This window comes from Parus major, chromosome 6 (genome assembly GCF_001522545.3).
Source record: "Parus major isolate Abel chromosome 6, Parus_major1.1, whole genome shotgun sequence".
In the NCBI taxonomy this organism is placed as follows: domain Eukaryota; kingdom Metazoa; phylum Chordata; class Aves; order Passeriformes; family Paridae; genus Parus; species Parus major.
In genome coordinates this window covers 1-21992 of record NC_031775.1, presented here as the reverse complement: position 1 = coordinate 21992, position 21992 = coordinate 1, and the positions used below count along the sequence as shown (strand labels likewise).

The 21992-nt window shown below is 40.7% G+C and overlaps 1 long non-coding RNA gene across 1 annotated transcript; it reads right to left on the bottom strand.

Annotated features, from left to right (window-relative positions):
• Positions 1–2961: 2961 nt before the first annotated feature.
• LOC117244640 lies at positions 2962–15314 on the bottom strand. Its single transcript, XR_004498102.1, has 5 exons — positions 15120–15314; positions 13114–13286; positions 5294–5416; positions 5005–5203; positions 2962–4886 (listed from the first exon to the last, which is right to left on the bottom strand). It is a non-coding gene; the product is annotated as an uncharacterized LOC117244640 (long non-coding RNA).
• Between the last annotated feature and the right edge of the window lie 6678 nt (positions 15315–21992).

The window sequence follows — 21992 nt, the reverse complement described above, 5'->3', positions numbered from 1 at the left end:
GCAGTGATGTCCCGAGCTCCCCGGGAATGGCACTGCATGGCACCGGGCAGTGATGTCCCGAGCAGTGATGTCCCGAGTACCCCGGAGTCACCGCTGCCACCCTGTCCCGAGCTCCCGGGGTCACTGGTGCCACTCCTGGGAGCACTCTGAGCATGGCAAGCTGAGCCTGCTGAGCAGAGCTGTGCTGCAGCAGCCGGAGCGTGCTCCAGAGTCCTCCCTGCCATCGGGGACTGGCTGGCTGCATGGCTGCATGGCTGCATGGCTGCAGGCTGCATGGCTGCATGGCTGCAGGCTGCTGGCTGCATGGCTGCATGGCTGCTGGCTGCTGGCTGCTGGCTGCCACCTGCAGCTCCGCTGGCCCTGCCGTTAAATGCTGCTGTCCCTGCGAACAGCCAGGAGGGGACTGGCTGCTGGCACGGGGGCGCCTCATCACTAATTACACGAGAAACTTCAAAACTACCTGCCGGCTAATAAATGAAAAGCGATAAGTGGCTGCCCCTGCAGCAACAAACACGAGCACTTGCCGAGAATGAAGACCTCCTTAGCAGTGAGCTGTTGTTGGAGCTGGCAGTGTGGCTGGCCTTTGACTCCTGCTCAAGCCCCCGTGGGTGCTGAGCTCCTGCTGAGGAACAGGGAGGGACATCCCAGGGCAGGCACTCGCTGGTGTTCCTCAGGAAACCTTTCACACCTTACACACCGGGATGTGGGATGTGCCCACTTCTTGATCACAGCTCCACACAACATGAATATTTCTTTAATATAAGTAGATCTTATATGCATTTATATAGAAATGCAAACTGTAAGTGTTTGAATTGTCATGTACAACTAGGGAACCGTATTTATGAAGATTCTATTTAACCTTTTGCTTTTAATCTTCTGACTGTATTTTTAATGTTTCTTAAACTTCACTTGAAATTCAGTAGCACACATTTACAGCAAGAACGGGTTACTCATTAGATTTCAGCCAGGTATTTAATTTATTTCATTGGAAGTTGAAAGACTTAGTATAAATCTTAAAGGAAAAAAGTCATTGAGCTCTATAATATTTTTGCTTTAACCAACATAATTCCTAATGACTTTTCTACTGATTCTGTTCTAGTTAAGTCTAGGAGTCTGTGTTTCTCCTTTCCTTTTTTTGCTATATTCTTCCATGGAGCTGATGACAATTATATGAAAATTTAGATTAATTTATAAAAAATTAATTCCTTGGCTAATTGGGATGTGAATAGTTAAAAAAAATAAACATGAAACTTTGCTTTTTTAATTTAGATGAAAATTCTCTATAACATTTAAGGTAAAAGTACTGCAGAAAATGAACTTCCAGCATGAAGTATGATTGCTGTGTCAGAATGTCAGAAATATTGCGTGCTGAGTTTGAATGTTTCCACTGGTACATTTGGGTGTTTTTCCCGTGTATAAATAAATAGGGAAAATGCCCAGGGTATTTCTGGATAGGACTGCAGAGGAGTATGCCCTGAATAGCAGACTCTCCTGCTCTCATGCAGGATTCTGCAGATCCCAGCCCTGCAGGAGGCTGTCATTTTCAGTTGTCTTCCCTGCATGCCATCCCATACAGCCTCCCTTGTTCCATTTGGTAGCTGCTACTTTTAACAAACTGGGGCTTTTCTCTCTTGTAGAACCCAGGACCTTCAAACTCGTGCTGCGAATGTAATCCAAGGGCCCAAGTAATGCACTGATTTCTCACTCTCCAAATCCATCTGCTGAGTAAATGGCTCTGCAAGGCCCCTTTCTGGCAGGCCTCAGTGGAAAAGCATCATTCAAGTGCTCTTCTACCAATCTTCTCTGTGTTCATTCCCCACAAGTGCTAGCAACAGAAACTTTCTGAGCTAGAGGAGATCTTCTCTAGCTAACAATAGCGGATTTTTAAATATCACTTGAGTATTTGAAACGTGCAGTCATGAGTGTCTATAAATAACCACCCTGGAGCCGTTTCATTGTGTCACTGCAAACAGGAGTGTGTTTTGTTCAGGAGCCACTGAATTCACCCAGTGAGGTGATGGCATCAGCTACCACTGTTCCCCCAAACCTCCTGTGTTCCTCTCTTACCTTACAGCGCTCTGTACAGGCTGGACGAGTGTCACAGGAATTCACACAGTCTGGACTCACTGCACACACAGGATGCTGGATACTCTTCAGCTCAAGTGTTTGTAAATTTGACAGCTTAACTTAGTCCTGTCCCTAAAAGCTGGACTTGCCTTCACTGCACGTGCTGCAGTGCCTCCCAGCCTCCTACATTCCCAAATTGCATCACAGCATGGTGTTACGTGAAATTAATCACTCTGGATTAGAAAGGGATTAACTAATACAATTAATACATAATTAAATGGGATTACATTCTTTGGTCTGTTTGGGGTTTCAGCATTTAACTGTTATTTAGAAGTACAGTTTTGAACAGAGCCACATCCATAACACATGTGTTATTTGAAATTACCGAGCTGTGCCTGGTTCAGAGCTGAAGTCTCGGATAAGTAGCTGTTTCCTAAGCTTTCTGTCTGTAGGCCAAGTTCTGTCACGGCTCCACCCATATTTATCTCAAGCTGCTTCCTTGTGGGGAACTCCACAGAAATGCTAGAGTTATGTGGGAGGGAAAATCAGGGAGCTCAATCTTCATTAGCCACCCAATGTGATATCAAAGGGTGCTTGGTTTTCTGGTAAAGAAGTATCACAGCATGTCTGTTCTGTGAGTGATCATGAACAATATCATAGAGATTTTCCCAGACTAAGGAGTGTGTCAACACAGCAAACTTCTACATTTTCCTGTTCTACCTTCCTTATCTCTCCATGGTACTCTTTGATACAGTGGAAATACAAGGAGAAAGCATGAGGGTACTGGATGGAGTGGCTATGAGGACTTGGAAGATTTTTTTAAGAAAAAAATACAATTTTTTAGTCACCCTATATATTTTTAAATATATATTATATGTATTTATAGTGCTGATCCACTCCTCTTAAGACTACAGGAATCTATTTGTGTAGCACATTGTACATTAAAATACCACCTCAAAAGCCACAGTAAACTTGTGTTTGATTCCTTGAAAAATGCAGTCTGTGCCTTTGCTGTGCCACTTTGGAACCTGCACTAACTCAGCCTGTCCCCAGGTAAGGCAGAATGAGAGTGCCTTGCTGCTGGACATTTTTCCCTATTTATAGCTGCTGTTTAAGACCATAACTTTCAGATTTAGAGTACAGCTAAGACTTTTAAACAATCTGGATGAGAAGGACTGTCTCAGCACTCCACTATATTTTATTTTGAATTCTCTTCTCCCTCTATCCCCTTCCTCTTTCTCATAGCAGCATATAATCTCCAAGCAATTTATATGATAGTTCATCATAGGAAAGTCTTATGCTGCTGCTGTAGAACGAGATTTTTTCCAACTAATTTTCTATTTTGCTGCTGTAAAACTGCCAGAACACTTTGGTGAAAGGTAGATGGATATTCAATTAAAAACTTCCGTACTAGAAACTTAGAAAATTGCTTCTTAGTAAAAGGCAGATTAACCTCAAGTATACTTCTTGCTGTCAGTTCGATAGTATTGCTCTATTTCTACTTAGGTTTGCCTTTCCTTCCTGCATCATCTGTGAATGACACTAACATCTGATTAAAAGAAATTTAATGTCCTTTTTACTCCCTGCTGATTCCTCTGATAGGCCTGGAGTTGAATACAAACCAAAATAAAGTACTACTGGCCTTTAAGGTTTCTCTATCAAGTTTTAAGACCATCATATTTCAAATATGAAGTGCCTGTGGTGTTTGGTTTTTGCTTTAGAAGTAGTCAGTGATGGTTGTTAATAAAAGATTGTTGTATTTGCTCTGCAACACACTGGTTGTGACACATGTGACACTTCCTGGGACACCTGTCCCTAAATAAGTACTGGAAAAGTCTGGGTGTTTTTTCAGGATCACCTTGGAGTCATGCTGAACTTTTCTAACATTCCCAATGTGAAAAAGTAGGAGAAAAACTGATAAAAGGAGATATTTGTCTCAGGTATTAGAAAGAAACAATAAAAAATTAGAATGGTGGATGTTCCTTGTCTTATGACTGGATCCCAGTCACTTCCAAGAGAATTTATTATCCCAGGGATAAAGATCCCAGCTCTGTCCTTGAGACAACCTGGCCACCCTCCACACCTTCAGCTGACTGACACCAGTGTTTTGGAGAGTGGGTTAAAATGTGCAATATTATGCATATTCCAGCAACATAGTTCTTTCTGAGATTTTAGGATTAATTTGGATCTGCATATTTCAGTGTTTCAATGTGTTTTCTAATAATTAAAGGGTTATGCATTCTAAATTCTGGGGTTTTTAGGCTGTTTGATGTGTGCTTATCTAGAATGAAATTTGAAATTTGTTTTGGTGTCTTACAAACGATATGTAACTGAATGCCAAAAAATAGTTGTGCTGAGAGGCTTTAAATTCTAGGCTGTTCCTGCACATTGATTGGAAAAGGGTAATTGACACAGGAAGGAGAGCCCTTAGTACTCCAGTTGTAGCAGTGGAGTTGAGGTAATTAATTTCTTATGAGGTACTTCACGTCTCACAGCATTACATCCATAGGGAGTATTCCACGAGGGCTTGGAGAGGAGGAAAATGACAATCTCATATTGAAGCTGTTGAGGAAAAAACCCTGTCTGTAATGAGAAACAGTTCCACATGAAGGAGTCCTTATTTGCTCACTTGCATATGATTTTCCATACCCCTTCAAAAAAAATATGCTTACCTGTTTATCACAGAAATAGGTTTTCTTGAGCCAGGTGTCCTAAAAAAGTCACACCAGGGTGGGTGTGTTTAGAGTAGGGAATCTGTGGCACTGATGGAGGTGGTGATTTTCAACTTACAGTACTTGTGGGTTATTCATTTGTGTTTCCTGTATTAAAAAAGAAAGGTAATAAATGTACTTCTAAATTAATTTTTCTTCCCAGGCTTTTGATGTACAGTGAAAATGGGCTTTGAAATGCTGCATGAAAAGGCCTGGGAGCTTTTACCTTTTCAAAGGAAAAATGTCAGAAATGTCAGGTTCTGCCTTAACTGCCTTGTCAGAGGATTCCTTGAATAACTTCTGAAATGTTCATGTGAGAGGTTTCTGAGGCAGTGAATAGTTCCATGTGAATAGAAATAGTTCCGTGTTTCACTGGGGTTGCTTGTGCTCGAGGAGTTATTCCAGATGGGGGAGAACCAAGAGGTCTGGAAAACATTTGGTTTGAAAGCATGAGGCATACCTGGAAAGAAGAACTGTAAACAACCAGTGCATTTATTTCTGAGTTCGACACAGACCTGTCCACTGAGTTCTGCAGGTTTGGAGGAGCTCTTTGTTTGGTTCTGCTGTGTTTAACCAGACCTGGCACCTCCAACCAGCAGTCCTGGCTTTCACTTGGACACTGCACTTTGAACAACAAGCTGAAAAATCAAAGGGTAAAATAGTATTTCAATGAATTCTGCATTTAAGGAACAAATCCCAGGGCCCAGTGGTATCCAGACTGGTACAAAGGAATACAAGGAGGTTCTGCCCCACACTTGGCATTTCTCACATAGGCAAACAGTCATCTGGGATTTCCTTCTCTCTGTGTGACCTTCAAGGTGGCAAACCCTTTGTCCCCTCCTAGCAAAGAGTGCAGCAAGTGGCATTAGTTTTATTTAGTTACTGGTGACTGAAGCATGGTGTTAACTAATTCTGGCAGCTGTGAACCAGCTAGGGTAAATGAAAACTGCAACAGGATTGAATTTATAAAGGTTCATGGGCTTTTTGGGGCTTTTTTGAGACAGATGTTGTAGATGTCTTTACTTAGTTGAGTTCCACAACAGGATTTGAAAGATCAGGGTTTCTATAAGCTGTATATGAAAAAAAAAAACAAAGAAGTGTGGAAATGTTCCAAGTAATGACAAAATTGCTTCATAATGCAAAATAAATTGTAAAATTGCTTTTTATACAATTTACTTATAATCTTATGGTTTTATTAGAATTCACAGTGACTTTCTAAATCAAAAAAGAACCATTTATAAATTCCATATGCAAAAAACCCCAAACATTATACATTACACGCAGAATTGTAACAACAAACATAAAAAGGTTGGTGTCTCTATAGAGGCTGTGACTTTGCTTTAAAATCCTACCTAAGAGAGTTTGTTTTTTGGGTTTTTTGAAATTAAGGTGCAATGTATGGGACTCTCTAATTGCTGAGTGTGGGGTTATTTTCAGTCAACACGCAGGCTGAAACAGTCAGTCATTTAATTAGAGCTCTGACATTTATAAAGTTATTGTAGTATTGACTGGTGTTTACCTTTTAGCTTGGCTTCTTTTTTTTTTAATACTTCCAAAGAGAACTGATTTTGATAAATGTGCTAGTCTTTTTTAACTAAACCTGGTTTTGGATACATGGAACTCTATCAAAAGCTGTATCACAGAGCCATGGTACAGCTGCTGGAGACGATTGACAGAGGGCAGGGGAAAGAAATTCTCCCTGGCAGGGTGGGCAGGGCTGTCCCAGGTGCCCAGAGCAGCTGGGGCTGCCCCAGGATCCCTGGCAGTGCCCAAGGCTGGGCTGGACACTGGGGCTGGAGCACCTGGGACAGTGGGAGCTGTCCCTGCCATGGCTGGGGCTTGGAATGAGATGGGCTTTAAAATCCCTTCCAACTCAAACCTTTCTGTCATTCTGGGATAAACAAAGAAAATCATGCTAGTAGATTGGACTTTTTTTCTATTTATTCCTCCCAAGATTGTGCAATGACCATTTAGGAACAGACACATCCCATGAAACAGAACACATGCTTAATTTCTGGCACGGATCTTTAAATATGGGAACATTAGCCTAAGTACTAGAAGAGATGAGATGATCACTCAAGTAGTTCTGCCCATATCTTCCTTATAATCTCCTGATCAGTGCAACTATCAGGCAAACACTTGTGGGCCTTCAGGAGTATCAACAAAGTGAAATTAAAGCCCTTCTCAGAGTATCTATCCAATCCTTTGTTTAAGATCAGCTCTACAAAGTGTGCAATTCCTGCAGCCCTTGTTGCCGCTGGTGGCTGTTGGCACCCGCAGGGGTTTGGCTGGACACTTGTTGTTGAGTCCTGCCAGGCTGTGCAGACATCAGGGGTTGGACCTGTGTACCTGGGGCTGCAGAGGCTCTGCAGTGCCTGGCAAGGTCACACAGCCTGCTGCTGGAAATTCCATCACACCAGAGGGGACATGGCCACGTGTTCCTGCTGAGAATCTGCCCCCAGGTGTGTCCTGCTCTCAATGGAAATCCAGCAGGAACCATTTTCTGCACATGTGGGTTTTGTGACATTCAACTAATGTTGTTTGCCAGGGTGGAAAATAGATGGGCCTGTATTATTTGCAGTACCCAGCATTTATCTTCAGGCTAGCCAGTGTTAATTAAAAATACTTATTTTCACTCGGTGGAATATTAATAACACTATGACTTAGTGCTTGTAAAATGTTTCAGATGTTAAAAATGCATTGAAATAGGAACTGGATATTGCTTTTAGGATCTTCATAAGGGAGCCATATAGCTGTTATTTTTTAATATTTTGTAATATAATAGAATACAATATAATCTAATAGAATACAATATAATATCATATTATATATCATATATCATATCATATCATACTATGCTATGTTATGTTATGTTATGTTATGTTATGTTATGTTATGTTATGTTATGTTATGTTATGTTATGTTATGCTATGTTTTACAGGAAAAAACCAGTAGGTGAGTGCAGAATAACTGAAAGGCTCAACTGCCTGATTTTTAAACTCCAGACCCAGAATAATGTGCATAATTCACATTTCCCTAAATCAGTCACTCTGTACAAGAAGGAACAATTTCAGGATAGGTTTGTTTGAAGTCCAGCAGTCACCAGAAGGATTTCATTGCCAAGCAGATGCAGAGTATTTCACCCCCAGGCATGTGGCTTCCATGGCTGGGGGTGAGCCAGCCGCACTCTGCTGGGTGTGGAGGTGTTGGGGTCAATCCCAGGTGGAGATCTCACGTGTCCCCTGACTGGAAAAGACTGCACACAGTTTAGAAGTTCCTAAGGATTTACCCAGACTGAGTGTGGGGCTGTTGATGTTTACATTTCTTCAGGGAAGAATGAGAGTCTGCAGTTCTGAGGTTACCTGCAGTCTGGGCTGTCCATATTCTCCAGCCTGAAGCTGCATTTACAGTGCATTTGTAGTGGACTTATTTCTTAGGGAAAACATGAGGTGAAGAAGAATTTCATTTCTAGTTAGATTTGCTTTCTAGACATTGACCATTAGGTTAAGAATTTGAGAATAAAGTGTCTTTAACTTGTTCACTGTTCAATATTTTATGCCACTTGCTGCCTGAGGTTATTTAATATTAGCTGCTTCAAAGGTTTAGGTTAGCTTAGAGCCAGTTGTATCATTAGTGGCCACCTTTGAAGTTACAGATTACCAGAGAATTTGAAAAATATCCCAATATTTTACAATTATTTTATTTTTGTAGAAAAATAGGCTCTAAATATAAAGCTTTCAGAGGATATGCCAGTGCATTTTTGTAGTCTGAAAATGCATAGGCATAAGCTGAGTCGTACCCACAGGGTTTTTCCTGGCCCTGTTTACCTAGCAGTTCAGAAGGGATCATTTTGTTGTCAAGGCTGACAAGAGCTTGCAAAGCATAATAGAGGAGTCATTATTTATACTTCAGTTCCTGTGTAAGCCTTGCTACAAGAAATGATGGCGTTGCTGTGGAACAAAAGCGAGTATCCACTTCCAGGAATTCCCTGAAGGTTTTAAGGTGAAGTTCAGACCTTTCTCCAAGACCTGGTTTTGATCATCTGTTCCCTGCAAAGACTGTAGGCAGTTTCAGTCATAGGGGATTTTCTAAATCTCCCTGAAAATGCAAGCTCAATTTTTAAAGCAGTTTTTCCTTTCAGTTGATAGATATGTGATAATAATTTCAAGGCATTTATGACATTGCACATTCAATTTTAGTATAAGAGTTCTTTGCTTGCCACCTCTAGTCTTTGTTTGAATATTAAGCTTATTGTCCTGTTCACAGGTTTCTTTAGTAAGGAAATAACTCTCATTGAAGTATGATACATAGATAATGAGCTTATACTCCTGGGTGCCTACCGAGATATTATGATTTTCCTATTAATTTTAATGTTATTTATAAAATGGGACAGTCATGCTCATAATAGAGACTTCCCAGTGTTTGGTAAGTGAAGTCCAAATAGCGTGGTCAGTGTACATAGCTTTTGCTTGGCATTTATGAGAGTCTGGTTCTTTGTGCTGTAAATGTCATGTGTGCTGACTTTGTGTAAAGCTATTTGTGGTTCTTTCCTTTGGACCAGGGCACTCCAAGGTAGGGAGCAATGATTGCTTGCTTTAGGCAAACAAAGTTCACCAGGCATTTTGGATTCTCACGTAGTTTCTGTACTAACAGGAAGAAAACCAAGTTCAAACCAGCTAGTAGGCACAGGAGTATTATAGTAGAATTGTAGGGAACAAAGGCTGGGCAGTCCAGTGGAGTGTGAAGTACACCTTTCAAATAGGTTACGATGGTAGAAGCACTTTCCTTATAGATGGAAATAAAAAAATAAAATGGTATAGAAAGTAAAGCTGATTCTCTCCAGACCTCTCAAGTATCTCAAGAACTCAGTCTACTAGATGCTGAGGATGAATGTGCTGTGGGATGAAGAAATTGCCATTTCATGGATAGTGTTTGCATTGCAACATCTTGGACATTTTGAAACTCGCCCATTCTGTTTTACAGAAGGAAAATAAGGAACACTGCAGACAAAAGCATAACCCAACTGCATTGTGGGCACCTGAATTTATACACTGTTTATAGAGAGAGAACATTATTTTTCACATGAATAGGGTATTAATGGATTGCCATAAATATTGTTGTTGTTGTTGTTACTACTATTATTAATCATCATCATCATCGCTATCATCACTATCATCATAATTCTGTTCATGTTGTTGATTACCCTGGGAGTATTACAGCAATTCAGAAGTTAAGAAGTGTTTATTTTGTTCCTGTATACTGCTTCTAAAGCATATGTTTTGATTCAGCAAATTATGCTTAACATCACAAATTGGCATTCTGTGAATAGTGTGCTACTGGCTCTTGAAATGTATGAAAAATACTATGAATGTTGGAAAAATCCTTGGGCATGTCTGATTTCCCAAATGCTCTGATGTGCTGGGGACACAGAATGTGCTTGCTGGGGGATCCCAGGCAGGCAGTGATTGTTTTCTGTCCTGTTGGTTGCAGGCTGACAAGGCAGAGAGAAGTGATGCCTTGAACGTGGCCATAGAAGGGATGTGCAAGAGGACCAGAGACCTCCGCAGGCAGGTGAGCACCTGGGCCAGTGAGAGGTGGGAAAAGGCCTTCAGGGATTCTCCTCCAATTTGCTATTTTCAGTTTATGCATTTTGAAAATAGGATTTTTTTTCCCCATAATAAAAATGTATTGAAGACAACTACACCATTCCACAGAATATTTATATATATTACATACCAGTTTTTAAAACTCTGGGAGAAAACCCTGCCAAATGATACTGAATATATAGCTGTATGTATACATGTTTAAATACATTTGCTGTAGATATCTATCAGTGGTGTACTCTGGCCATCAAGATATATTTAATTTTCAATAACCTTGACAGACACCTTGAAGGAACTACTGAATCACTATGGGTGGGTCTTTATGGTTGTGAGACCTCTCACCACACAAGAGGGTCCTTGGAACACCCAGCCCACAGTCTGCCCCCCATTTTACATCCCAGTGGCCTAAAACTAATGTGAAACATGGACCAGGATCCACACCTTCAGTGAAGGGAAGAAGGTTAGCAGTAGGCATCAGCTGTGTTCACACCCTTTCTCTGCAATAAATATCTTGGGGAAAAACTGCAAATTATGCTGGAAGTGTATAATGTGCCTTTTCAGAAAGAAAACCCTTGGAAAGTCAGTAGTGCTCTCAGCCAGGCTGCCCCACCAAGTGCATGAAAATTTACAGCTGCACAGAACAAGAGCACACCTCTTTCATCCTGTCTGCAGCTCAAACTGTTTATCAACTCCCTGGTGGAAGACTATCCCTCCCAACTTCACATTTAGTCTTGCAAGCCAGCCTGTGCTTCAAGATGAGGAATAAATACCTTCCTGCTCCCATAATCAGTCAGGGGAAGCCTTGAAAAATGAGAATATCATATAAATACAGTATTTTCAACTAAGTAGCTATTTGGTTTCTGCTTAGATTCTGTCCAAAATGTGTTCAGTGCAGAGACCTGCATCACCAGCTCAGTGTATCTAGGAACCCTTCCATTCATTTCCTTCCAAGAGTTAATTAAACTCCAGCTTAAAACACTTTATTGACTCTGTTACAGTGGTTAAAAGCTGTTCACTAATTCAATTTGTGTCTTTCTGTAAACCTTTGGAAAACGTTCAGGCTGGATGTAATCATGCCCAATTTATAGTCAATCTAGAACCAGTAATTTTCTCTTACCAGAACAGCTCTGCACTTCTTGACATTTTTTCCACTGGAAAGCATTTATGAGAAATATTTTACCTATTTCCTCCAATTCTATGTTCATACATATGAATTGCATAAGAATTGTTTCAGGAGGAGTGCTTACTGCATGCCTAATTCCTGATTTGGGAGACAAGAAATAGTGAATTTGTGCATGCAGATACTGCACCAGAGTCTTATTTGCTTTCACTTACAAACATTTGTTATTCTGTCTCCTAGCAATTTTACAAGAAACATGAAAATTGTTGTTTGCTCTACTCTTACAGCTTTTATGATACTTTATTTTTTAGTATACTCTGTACCTGTGCTGGTGTTGCATCAGGTGCTCTCAGTGGATTCAGGGCTGAAGTGTGCAGTGTGCTCTGCTTTCAGGCATGACTGGGACTCTGCAAAACTGCCCTTAAAGATGAAACCTTATAAAGCTGTATTTTTAAAATCTCTTCAGTAGTAGCCAGCAAAGCAAACCACCAGAGAGGTGCTGTCCCTGTCAGCTGCTGCCCTGGGCCCCTCTGGAACACCTCTGCACCCCACAGCAAGGGGACTGAAGGAGGGCTTGTGTCTGGCAAGACTGAAGGCAGCAGTAGCTGTCCCCACAACAGGCAGTGTCAAAACTCTCAGGCTTTTCAAGGGAAGTTGTTTGCATTCATTTCAGGAGCCTGGCCATCACTTCCACGGATTTTAAACTGATCTTTGTTTTGATTTTAACTTGTATTGTGCTGGAGATGTGCATGTCATTTCTGTGTGTGCAGTTTTACCTGGATCACTGCTTCCCTGCCGAAGAGAGCTGCACAAACAGCCAGGAAGGAATTGCATATTCCTTCCAATTTGTAATTATGTGAAATTACCATACTCAGTTCTTGCCTCCCAGTTCTTTCCCAGTGTAGCATGAATGGACTGCACAGATGTTTCTCCTGTGGTTGCTCTGCAGTTCTGGCTGGTTTGTTGTTTTAATAAATGTTATTCCTGGTGATATTCTTATGTTTTTATGTAACTTCTTCATCATGGGTAGCTGTTTCTGGACACAGAAGAGATGGCCTTGCTGGCTCTGCTTCAAAATGGGAAAGGGAGATCCCTCAGGAAAAACTGCTCTGAGGTTTGTGCAGGACTTTTGCCAGGGTCATCTAGTAAGGCAAGAGGCAAGTGGAGGCAAACAGAGTTTTCTGTGCTCATCACTACTGATGTTGAATAGTGTTGCAAACAGCTGCTGGCATTTTTTTCTCTACCCTCCACTGTTTTTGACAACCTTATGCCCCATGTTTTATAAACAACATGTTCCAGTGGTTTTCTTATAATGCATTTTGATATCAAAACAAAAATTCTCCATGCTTCTGTACCAGTGTGCTCAAAGGGTAAGACCCTGCATCTTAAGAAGAAAACAATTTGTCAGACATCCTCCTCCCCCTCCTCTCCCTCTTCTGTTGTTGTCTCTTTCACTTAAAAATACGAGAAGAAGTTTAATTATAGCACAATAACTTTCCTAGGACTGTGTGCTGGCACTACTGGTGCTGTCCTTTGCTCCTATGCCTCCCTCCTGGCTACTCAGCTTTTAGCATTTGGCCCTACAAGTGGCCAGAGTCAGAAACAGACTTACCAAGTCATGGGAGAAATGCTTGTTAGGGTTAGCAGGAGAAGAAATAGTTATTGCCTCAGATACTCCTTTTTTCTTTCCTCTTTTCCTTCTTTTTCTGTGTTGTATTTCTTTGTTCTTTAATGCTACACAACGCATCCTTTGCAATGCTCAGCTTCACGTATTCCTTTGCAGAGCTGCAACAGGAACATAATTTCAGACTTGTTTGTGTTCAGCAAAGACACAGCATTATCTCTGTTTTTTTGAAGAAGTGATTTTGCTGCATAATTGCAGGATAGAGCATTTCTTAGAACAAAATAGTAATGATAATTTCTGTGTGAGAGGTTAATTAAGCCAAGAAAACCAGTGAAAAGCTATAGCAAAGAATTATGTAATGAGAGATAAAATGAGGCTGCTGGTTTGAAATTGGGTACCTGAAGCTCACCACAAATGTGCCTGAGGTTATTGTAGTGACACTGTGCTAAGGCTGTGAAAGAACTCCAGAATATTTCTGCTGGAGATAACGAATCATTTGCCATAGGTATGACAGTTCCACAACTTTTTGTTGTTGTTTTTTGTAAATGGCAATCTTAATTTTTAAACTGTGACTCTTCAAGGTCACGTTCATGTACCTAATTTTAAACAGGCAAGAATATCTGTTTTCTTTAGTGGAGCCTTTACAACAGAGAAATCTTAGCAGGTAACTTGGCAGGACTAGAGGTTCAATGTATTTTATTTCTGGAAACTTTCTAATAACTTTTTTTTTTATTATTTTTTAAATTCTAGCCTGAATAAAGCTGAGAATGTAAGAAATCCAATTTTGTACTGGAATCCAACAGCCTCTGTCTTTGTAAATGACTTTGCAAACATGCAGTGTATCCAGACAGTGTATCCTAATGTGGTAGGCTGCAGTAGGTTAGGAGACAAAGAAACCATTCCAAACATGAATTGCCTGTGTTTGTCTGTCCCTCTGGTGAGTCAAGGAGAGCTGACTTGAGGTGCTGAGGCTATCTGAAAGCCAGTGGTGGAATTCATATCCAGATCTTGTCTGAGAATCAGCAGATTTCCCCACTACCCTTTTGCTCTGCATGGTCACTGCCCTACCTGCAGACACAGCAGCATCAAAAAGATTGTGGGTTTTTTTCTATTTTTCTCCTGGTAAGAGTCTTTACTTCTACTGATTTTTCACACAGATACCTTGGAATAAAACACCAAGTGGAAACGGTGCTTTGGCAACAGCGTGATGAGCTGAGAAACATTTACATCCTTCCCTGTTCCAATCAGTATCTTCTCTATATACTGCAAAAATACTGGACTGGGAGTAGGAAATTCAGTGCATTTAATAATGAATTGCACTTCATCTATTGTTCCAGTTGGTATGTTTGTTGTAGTGCTGCATGATCTAAATGAGCAGCTGTCATGTGTAGGGAACATGCAAAATAACCTTTTAAGTGAAGTAACGTCCCAGTGATCGGTTACAAGCTTCTCTGAAACTGAATTTCAGACAGGTAATTTATAGCAGAATGTTATACTTCTTTAATAATTTAAGTTAGAAGTTCAAGAACAGTTAATTTAAGCAGAGAAAATTGAACTCCAGCCTCATTTATGGATCTTCTTGCTCTATTAATACATTATCAGGTGGCACCATCAGTAATCTCATTGACAGAATTACCACGAAGGCTGCCATTCTGCAAACCAGACCGTGTCACTGGGTTTCCCAGAAAGAAACACTTGGGTAGTTTTGCAATTATGAAGTCATGGGATGTAGCTATTTTGTGAGTACAAACATGATTGAATTAATATTTTCTTTGTAAGATTAAATGGCCTTCTCCCTTGGCATCTGAATTACAAGGGAGAATACCCAGGAGATACGAGGTCTGGGCTAACTAATTTTTCACATGTAACATCACTTAAGTAGCCTATTCATCAAGGAGGAGGAATATTTGTTTGGCTCCCTGGATTTCAAGAGAGCCAGTACATGTTGTAGTGTTTATCTATCTGTACAAACACTAACAAACAGGCATATTTACCTAGTGGCATATTAAAGTTGTCATTCAAATGAAATATATTTCTCTGTGTAACACAGAACTTATAGCTGCCAGAGGTCTCAGACCTGCGTTGCAAATAATGCAGGAGTACAGCATGTAGGTGTTGATGTTAGAAATAGGGATGGACAATAATTACAGCAGACTTTAATGAATAATCCAGTTAGCAGGTACTGATGTACTGCTTTCTTCTGCAGCTCCGGAAAGCCATCATAGATCACATCTCAGACTCCTTCCTAGACACCACCGTTCCACTGCTCGTTCTCATTGAAGCTGCTAAAAATGGAAGAGAGAAAGAAATAAAGGAATATGCTGCTATATTTCGAGAACATACCAGCAGGCTTGTGGAGGTATGTTTGATGGAATTGCACTTTTTCTGGAATATGTGGTGTGAGTGGCTTGCCACTGAACACTCCCTTTGCTGGCAGCTATCAAAAAATGTTCAAGGCTGGCATTTCAGGAAGGAATAAATAAGTGGCCTTGGGTAATAATGAATGTACTCCATTTTCCTGTAATGGTATGTAGTAGAACACAGGGCTTTGTGCTTGTGTAGCATTTCATTGCATAGAAATTAGATGGTGTGGAATTAGAATTTGAGAAATCGGTGTAAGCCTTTTCACCAAGGTGTTCTGTGGGAGCTTGACTAAATGTGTGTTTCTGGGAGTATTAGCTCACAGCACTCAGGAGCTGCTGCCCAGAGTTCAGGAGACACTGTGTTAGTGCTGTTTGCCAGCTGGGAAAGTCTGTGAGCTGTGCAGGGATGTGCTGGAAGGGAAGTGGGGCTCTGACCCAGCTCAGAGCCAGGAGCCCGCTGCCAGGGTCACTGCATATTCCCAGGTGGAAATATGGATCCAGGTGACCCACACAGATCACTGAGCCCAGCTCCTGCCTGTGTGCTAAATGAATCCCTGCTTACACTGGAGACTCACTGCTCATTTCTAAGGCTTTACTTCCTCATGGCTTATAAATGACTCTTCTTCAGCAATAAGAGATCTGCAAATACAGCTGGGGGAGATTTTGGTTTGTTGGACAATCAGTCCTGCAAACGTGACTAAATATGCACTGACCCCAACTCATTTCAGCTGCAGCTTGCAACACTGCTGGCATACTAAAGTCAAAAATTCACAGCAATATTATCTCAAGTGCCTGGAAGGAATGCATAAGTAATTTTTGTAGGGTTTTTTAGCTTCTGGTGCTTTTGTGTGCAGTAATGCAAAAATGGGGGAAAAAAATCAATGAATTCACTCTGCAGCTGAAAATTTACTTAGGAAAACTATTTGGGTCAGAATTAGTAATTCACCTTGAATGATCTAGAGAAAATGAAAGAGAAATAGGTAAAGAGCTAAAGTAAAAGTAGGGTATTGCATTTATGTTTCTCTTGGTGGTCACATGATTATATGATAAGAATAGTTGTTATTCTTTGATTCACAAGAGTATCTGATTTTGACCATGCTGCAAAATCAAGCTGGAACTCCAAGCTCCAAGCTTTTCTGATTTTTAATACTGAAGCTAAACCATCTTGAAGTGACTTAAGAGCAGGTACTCACTGAAGATCAAGTAACCTGATTGAATTTCTGAGTCGAGCTGAAATACCCAAATCATTACTCATTTTAGAAGACATAACCCTAAAATCCAACATTGGTTTCTTTTCATGGGTTTGAATTTGTGTCCCAAATGCAAGGAGTAGCTGGCCAGGAGTGTGGGTGTGTGATTAGAGACTGATGGCTGCACAGATTCACTGCCTGCAAAGTCCAGACTGATCTTGCTGTATGTGTGAATACACAGTGAGTGTGTGTACATATTTATATTTATGCTGTGACTCAGAGTGCTGCCTACAGTGCAGAAAACTTACTTGTAAGGAGAGACTGCACACAGTCTCCTTTTCTTGAATTACACAACTCCTATTGTTGTATTAGTTGTTCCAAATGTCCCTTTACTGGGGATTATATCGTGGGCTGCTATTGAAAATTAACTTCAATTTTACTTTATGTTATCTTTGGGATATCTAGTAGAACTAAGTATCTCATTTAAAAGTTGCTTACATTGGTTTAATGCCCTTACCAGTATCTCTAAGCAAGAGTTTGATTGATGGCTTTTTGATAAACTGTATTTATCAACTGCTAAACTCTCCAGCAAATTAATTAGGTGATAGTTGTACTGCATCCATCAACTGTGAGCCTATCTGAGGTAAAACAGAACAAAAATGAAAAAAGCATTAACAGCTAAGCAAGTGGCCACAAAGGGGCTTTGTGGAGATAAACAGATTTATCTCATTTTTAAGAAAAATCCAGTCATTTCCAACAGCACCATGTAAGAGAGAGAAGCACAGCAGCTGTTTTGGGGAACGTTTAATAGCAGTTAAATTTATGTAAATGTAATAGCTTTTAAATAGATTAGAGCAGTTCCTCCAGCAGTTCCAACTGGAAGCATATTTGGGTTTTAGTGGCCTAAACCATGTTAAGATGAGAATATATGTATTTTTCAACAGATGTAGTGGAGCACTGCACTCTTGTTTTTATTTCTCAAGGAAACTAGTATAGGCAGACTTGGATCTGACTAGTTGTGGTTTGCAGAAACGTTTGTACTTAAACATACACATGCTTCAGAACTGAGACATGGTAAATATGCTTGGAGCTTGGTTTCCAGCTGAACACGGGGCCATGGACAGTGCCTGTGCTGCAGGAATCAGGTCTGGCTAAAAGTGCTACTCAAAGCAGGGAGCCTGATTCTGCCAGAAGGGCAGGACAGATCAAAAGGAAAAGAGCTGCTTTTGGATCCTTGCTATTTCTATTACCCCTTTATTTATCCCAAAATTTATGTTTCCTGCTGAAAATTCTGATGTATAAGCACCACTTGTCCCCTTTGGGACAGGAGCCCAGCCTTTAGCCAGGGAAGGGTTCCACAGTGTGGTGTTGGCTGCTCTCTGTAAGATCTGGAGTAGGATGGCAGGTTAATTGGAGATCCAGTCCAGTATGAAATTCCCATATCTTAGGAGCAAGTTGCCAGGCATTACTGTATTTTATTAGGGGGTTCTTAAATGGCAGGTACAGTCTGCGTGTTTGCAGGGGAGGCCTCACATTCCTTCCTTTGGTGTTGATTTCCTGCACTTGTACAAGAGCCAACAAATTCCCTTACAGCACACAGGTCATGGAATACAACTCCAAAGGCCAGTCACGTGTGCCATTGCAGAAATGGGCTTCATCTCTGCTCCTGAAAATAATCTAAGTATTGAAGTGCCGGATCATGGGTGCCATGTACCTGCCTATGGAATACTAAGAGACAGTAGGTGTTCTTAAAATATTTTAAAAGCTAAACTGCTGAGAAAAACGTTGCAAAGAAAGGTACAGAACAGCAAATGTACCAGGAAAGGCTGATTATGAGGGAGATGAGACATCAGGTTTTGAAATACAGCTGTGAAAACAGTTTTACCATCTAGGTGTGACATCCAGGGAGTTGGGTGGTCTGTGGGCACCAGATGACAGAGCAAAGGCCAGTGATGCAAGTGAGACTGCCCATATTGTTAAATACACAATTTAAAAAGGGTGGCTTTTCTTTTTTCAGCTGCAAGCAGCCTTTGTGGGGCATTGACACAGTGGAGCTGTTGTAACCTTTGAGAGGTGAAAACCACCTCAGATGCTGGAAATCCCTAGATTTTGTCTAGGGGAACAAAAGCTAAGGAAAAACCTCATTTGCATTCTGAGTGTGCTTTGTTTCTGACTGTAAAGCACTCCAGGTGTGAGTCTGAGCCCACTGTCAACCTTTGATATCTCAGCATCCTGTGGTAAAGACTTCCACACCCTGACTGTGCGTTGTGTAGAGGAGTGTCTGTGATACATGATCTTTTCTTTTGCTGTCTCTGAATTCTGGTATCAGAAGAGAAAATGAACACCAGTCCCTATTTTCCTTCTCCATGCCGCTTACTCTTTCATTTCTTTTTATCGTTTTCAAAGCATTTCTGGTCTTTTAAAAATTTCCTTCTTTGGAAGCCACAAAAGGATCAGTTTGCTCCCTTCCCTGTACCTTTTTCAGCAGCTTGCAGCCCATGAGGTGGGAGGGCACAACTGTGTGTGCTAATCCACACAGTCCAGATATTTCATAGAAACACAGAAACTTGGTTCTTTCCTCACAAAATGACTCACTTTTAATCCCTGTAGACTGCATTTCATCCCTGTTACCGTTTAGTCATCTAGTACCATGACACCCTTTTGCAAATCTTCAGTAGTTACTTAATTTACTGCTCCAAATAACTTGTTAAAATATGTGTAAACAAAATTTATAACAAGTTAATGCAGACACCAGGACCACAAGGAAATTCCTGGCTCACAGCTTTTTCCCAGTTTCCTGTTGATTTGTTCCTGAGGCTGAAACAAGTGAAGCTAATCTGTCTGAATCACCTGGGAATTTACTAATTACTCAGGCACCCTAATTCCTGGAGGAGTCTGGCATCCACACTCCTGGATCTCATACACAGTACCATCAGGAGTCCAGACCTTTAATTCCTCCACTGCCTTCATGTATGAAAACTGGGGTGTCCATTCCTGCTTAACACTGCTCTTCTAAAAGATATTTATGGCATAAGGAAGATTTATGACTATTTCCTTTTCATTTTATAAAGGTAACTAGTTGCACTTGAAGATACATGCTGTGAAATCACCTGTGTAATGAATGCTGAAGTTTAATTCTCTCCAAATTAAGGAAAAAGTGTTTTCTTTTAAAGAAAAGTAGGTTTTCCTGAATCCAATCATGAGTTCAAGTTCAGTGATTCTGCTGTTCTAAAAAGCAGTGTCTCAGCTCTGTCCTGTCAGTGTTCCAGCAGAACACATTCCACACACTTGTCAGGCTTCAGGTTGAGCTGGGCTGATGATGATAGTGTTGCACCAAAGTTGAATTTGATAATAGTAATTTGAAAGTGAAGGCAGAACAACATGTCAAAAGAGATGATACTGCATTCCCAATATAGTGAGCAATAATTTGAATCAGCACAGTGCTATTTCCTACTCTCATAGATCCTTTGTTAATGTTGTTCTATGGCTCAGTTGTAAATATGCTGTTGTTGCCATATTGATTAAACCATCAGTGTTTAATTTTCCTGTCACAGTATTTCATTTGACTGCAGAAATGTAAATGCAGAAATAAGTTTCTGAATCTGGACCACAAAGACCCAGTGTATTTGTATAGCCAGACCTCCAGCCACATAAGAATGGATTTTATTATTGCAGCCAGCAAGTTCAGTGGTGGTAGTAATAAAATGGTTTTCATGTTACAGGACTAGGCTGTAAGTCCATTTTTAAGTAAAACAAGCCATTGATATTTGTGTTATTTCCAGTTTACGCTTTTCCTTATGTGCTCAGTCTAAAACCTGTACTAATCCAGGCCTGTACCCACCCAGCAGTATCACTCCTCTCGGTGTTCTGCTTGCTTTGTCTTCTTTCAAAGTTAACAATTCAAGCAGCTATTCTGAGATTTTATTGTGGTCTTTTTTCAGTTTGAAACCTTATTTACCCCACTGACTCTTAACCCAAGATAAAGATTTTCCAAAGGTTTCTCTTGATTAATGAAGCACATGTTTCTTCTTTGACTAAATGATTAGTTTAGTGTGTGGATGCCTAATTTTTAGATGCCAGAAATCAGGTGAGTTGATTTATACCTTGAGAGCTGACTGTCGGTCTGTTTTGAGACGTGCATTATGTTGCATTTTCTTATGCTTTGTGTAGCAGTTTAAACCAGGCCTATCCTGTATTTGAGGGCTGTTTCTGAATCAGTTTTTGAAAGATTGAGGATACTTGAAGAGTAGATTATGAAGTGTTTTGTATATAAACACAATAGACTGAATTGGGTATTATAGAAACAAAAGTTCATCTTCTCACAAAGGTTAATCCAACAGTGCATTTGGCATGGAAATGAGAAGTACTGCTTAAAATATCAAGAGAGATTTTGTGTGGTTTCTGTTTTAATCTGAAAATGAAGAATTCTCTAATAAAAACAAGTCTTGAGAAAGTAGGTACTTTTTGCCCTCTTTGAATAGGAAATGTTAATTGAGCTAAGCTAAATCGCTGCTACACTGACTCACTGCTCACACTGTAATTTAAGAAACAAACAGTATTCTCATAGGCCAGAGACCTCTGTAAATTGCCTTGAGCAGCAAGATCTCTTTTCTCCCTTCTGAATTGGCATTTGGAAGTTACAGGCCTTCCTTCAAAAATGGATTTAAGACATACCAAAGGAATACAATTCAGAAGCATAAATCAGTGAGATGGAAAGACAGCACCATACCAGCTCTGGGGCAATACTATTTCCAGAGGTTGTAGCCAGTAAGTATCTTCTTTCTTGTGTTCTGAGGTTTCCTCTGTGCTGAGTTCATGAAGTGCTCTGTGCTCTCAGGCAGGAGGTTCAAAGGTGCACAGGCTGGAGTGTCAACCATGCTTCAGGAGCATCAGCTGGGCCTCTGAGGGCAGCAGTAGCACTGGAAAAGCTCAGAGTGTGTGAAGGACTGGAGCTGCAGTGCTTGACACCCTCACTCTGCCGTAGCTGCAGTGAGTGCACACACCAGGGCTGTTCTCAGAGCAAGGGCTGTATTCAGGTACGTGGAGGAAGAGGAATAGTCCTGGTTACACAGCAAAAAGCCCCAGGAGCACATTCAGCTGCCCACTTGGGCTACAACATTGGACACTTCCCACATATGCAGTGAACGCTCAGCTGCTAAAGCGTTTTGATGAGCATCAAGGGTCACGGTAAACATTCTTCTGATGGAGGTTATTTTAGGCTGCAGTGCCTGATATTCCTCATATACTGCATCAAATACTTCTAAGTCTGAATATTGATTATGTAACATTGAAAAAACCCCTACAATATATTGCA